Source organism: Stenella coeruleoalba, assembly GCF_951394435.1.
Source record: "Stenella coeruleoalba genome assembly, chromosome: 8".
Lineage (NCBI taxonomy): Eukaryota > Metazoa > Chordata > Mammalia > Artiodactyla > Delphinidae > Stenella > Stenella coeruleoalba.
This window is the reverse complement of record NC_137154.1, coordinates 77,624,751-77,628,309: the sequence shown is the minus strand read 5'-3', so window position 1 is coordinate 77,628,309 and position 3,559 is coordinate 77,624,751. Positions and strand designations below refer to the sequence as shown.

The 3,559-nt window shown below is 39.5% G+C and overlaps 1 pseudogene across 1 annotated transcript; it reads left to right on the top strand.

Moving 5' to 3' along the window:
- The first annotated feature begins 2,737 nt into the window (after positions 1-2,737).
- On the top strand, positions 2,738-3,230 carry LOC307190421 (small COPII coat GTPase SAR1B-like; annotated as a pseudogene). The gene has a single exon. The product of its transcript is annotated as a small COPII coat GTPase SAR1B-like (transcript).
- Positions 3,231-3,559: the final 329 nt, after the last annotated feature.

Genomic DNA, 3,559 nt, shown 5'->3' with positions numbered 1-3,559 from the left:
GTCACTTATCTGTTCTTCTGCCTCAGTTATTCTGCTATTGATACCTTCTAGAAAATTTTTAATTTCATATATTGTGTTGTTCATCGTTGTTTGTTTGCTCTTTAGTTCTTTTAGGTCCATGTTAAATGTTTCTCGTATTTTCTCCATTCTGTTTCCAAGATTTTGGATCATGTTTACTATCATTACTCTGAATTCTTTTTCAGGTAGACTGCCTAAATCCTTTTCATGTGTTTGATCTAGTGGGTTTTAAACTTACTCCTTCATCTGCTGCATATTTCTCTGTCTTCTCATGTCATTTAACTTACTGTGTTTGGGGTCTACTTTCACAGGCTGCAGGTTCGTAGTTCCCTTTGTTTTTGGTTCTCTCCCCAGTGGGTGAGGTTGGTGCAGTGGCTTGTGTTGGCTTCCTGGTAGAGGGACTGGTGCCTGTGCTCTGGTGTGTGGGGCTGCATCTTGTCTTTCTTGGGGGCATGGCCACGTCCAATGGTGTGTTTTGGGGTGTCTGTGAAATTAGTGTGATTTTAGGTAGCCTCTCTGCTAATGGGTGGGGTTGTGCTCCTGTCTTGCTAGTTGTTTGGCATGTGGCGTCCAGCACTGGAGCTTGCTGGCTGTCAGGTGGAGCTGGGTCTTAGTGTTGAGACAGAGATCTCTGGTAGAGCTCTCGCCGATTGATATCATGTGGGAAACCTATCATGTGTGGAAACCTTTCCTCCTTCACAGCTCCCTCCCAGAGGTGCAGGTCCCGTCCCTATTCTTTTGTCTCTGTTTTTCTTTTTCTTTTGCCCTACCCAGGTATGTGGGGAGTTTCTTGCCTTTTGAGAAGTCTGAGGTCTTCTGCCAGCATTCAGTAGGTGTTCTGTAGGAGTTGTTCCACATGTAGATGTATTTTTGATGTATTTGTGGGGAGGAAGGTGACCTCCATGTCTTACTCCTCTGCCATCTTGAAGGTCCCCCTCACCCCACGGCTAACTCATGCTTTTAAACTCATCCACAATGAAAATTCTTACAAATCTTCTCAAATAGAACTTCTTAACTTACCTTGCTTGTAAATTTCATCTCTATAAGACAGAGGAAGTGGTAAGATCTGGCCCTCATTGTAACCAACATGGTAGAACTGGTTGACTAAGTTAAAAATAACACTGACCCTGAGTGAAAGGAGCAAAGTTGTCTTTGATGTTTTTTGTTAAGACTGTTGTAGATTGCATTCTCTGGCAAACAGACCCTGAGTTGGAGATGATGTCCAGGTGAGGTATGGGGCAGTGCTTTCAGAGACCACCCGCGCAAAGGAATGAAAGAAGCACTACTGAGCAGAGGTATAAATTGAGTCATAATACGGTTGCAACAGAGGTCGCAGCAGGTCTCACAGGAAACTCTCAAACTTGGATGGTTCTTCAAAAATGTCTCTAACTGAAGGGGCCAGACCTGGACTCCCACATTAACAAGGCATTAGATGCAGAGAGCTGCCTGGGAAACCATGGGGGAGGCAGCTTCTTTCAGATCTGTAGAATTCCTTCGGAGAGTTTCAGCTGAGCAACATCAGCACATAATACTCCCAACAGCCGGGATAATGAATGACTCAGAGCTAAGGGAGATCTGGACAGCACAACACATTCAATAAGAGAATGCTTATTGTAGTCATACAACTACCCTCAACTTTAGGAATGTACATTTCAGAAAAGTTAAAGGATCAGGGGAAAACTGAAACAACAGGAGATTTGTAGCCAGCAGAAGAATTTGTTCATTCAACAAATACTTAAAATGGGCTTACTCTTTGTTGATCTCTATGCGAGATACTGCAGAAACAATGAAGAATGATACATAGTCCCAGCTAGTGGTGTACTGAAGCTGGCTGCTACCTGCTGGCAAGAGCCAATTATCAGTATTTCTTCCAAACTCCCAGCGATGTCCACTTGGTAGCTTGAAATGGACCATGGTGGGAGTATTTATACCATGGAAACTAGATAATGGTAAAAAACAGGGATTTTTTTTACCCCAGAGAACCAATCGTTAAACATGTGCCAACTGCACCCCACTTTTGAGCTGACAATCCAACAGACCTGGAAAGGTGTAAAATTGTCTACTCTGCTTCTGGTCCTTTGAAGTAGCTGCACATCCCCATATATGTATGAAAAGGTGAGTTCTTGACACTCCTACACTGTTCATGACAAGAGCCTTAGACTCATGCTGTCCAGTGGAAATATAATGTGAGCCATATATGTAATTTAAATTTTTTTACTTTTTAAAAAGTGAAAAGCAGTGAAATTGTCACTTATTTTATATAACTCAATATATCCAGAATATTAACATTTCAACATGTAGTCAATATAGAAATATTTTACTGTTTTTTATTACATTTTGTACTACATTTTCATACGTATTTTACACATAGAACACATCTCAATTCAGATGTAAATTTACATCAAAATACTTGAGCTGATTAAAAAATTTTTTTTTAATTTTAAGATCTTTAAAAATTCAAAGTTGAGAAAGTAGTATCACATACCCAAGTTGTTCCAAACATACTTAAATTTTTTCAAATAACTAAATTGAAAGAATTTAGTTTTTTTTTAAAATTTGCATCCACATTGACAAAACTTGTTCATCTTTTCCAAGAAGAATTGATTTGACTTTGAAGCAAAAGCACATCAAGCAATCATCACAATTTGCAGTTCAGTGTCAGAGGCTGTAGGGCCAATGCCAAGCAAGGAATAGCATTGTCTTCAGTCGCAGACTCTAAGGTATGGATCGGTCCTTCATATTTGATTGGATATACAGTGGTTTCAGCAGAATGCTACAGTTTTTAGGATTATATAAGAGAACTGGCAAATTGGTATTTCTTGGATTGGATAATGTGGGAAAAACAACATTGCTATATATGCTAAAAGATGACAGACTTGGACACATGTCCCAATGTTATCTCCCCTTTCAAAAGAACTAACCATTACTGGCATGACCTTTGCAACTTTTGATCTGGGTAAACATGTTCAAGATCAAAGAGTGTGGAAAAACTACCTTCCTGCTATCAATGGCATTACAGTTCTGGTGGATTGTGCAGATCATAAAAGGCTGTTAGAATCAAAAGAAGAACTTGATTCACTAATGACAGTTGAAACCATTTCTAATGTGTCTATACTGATTCTTGGGAATAAGATCAACAGACCTGAAGCCATCAGTGAAGAGAGGTTACAAGAGATGTTGGTTTACACGGTCAGACAACAGGAAGGAGCTGAATGCCGACCTTTAAGTTCTCATGTGCAGTGTGCTCAAAAGACTAGGTTACCGAGAACGCGTCCTCTGCAGGTACAGGTCATTAACACCAACCTGAATCGGTTCCAGGTCTCACCATTCAGGCCCACTCAGAGATCTGATCATGCAACATTCATAACTTGAATTCAGTAAAATGATGTTGGTTATAAAACAGATTATTTAGATTATTAAAATTATATCAACAATTCGAGTGAGAATTGAAAACTGGTTATCACAATGTTAACTTTATCATTCCCTAAAAATAATTAGTTTTTACAGTTTGCAATCTGATATTACCCCAGCAATATTTACA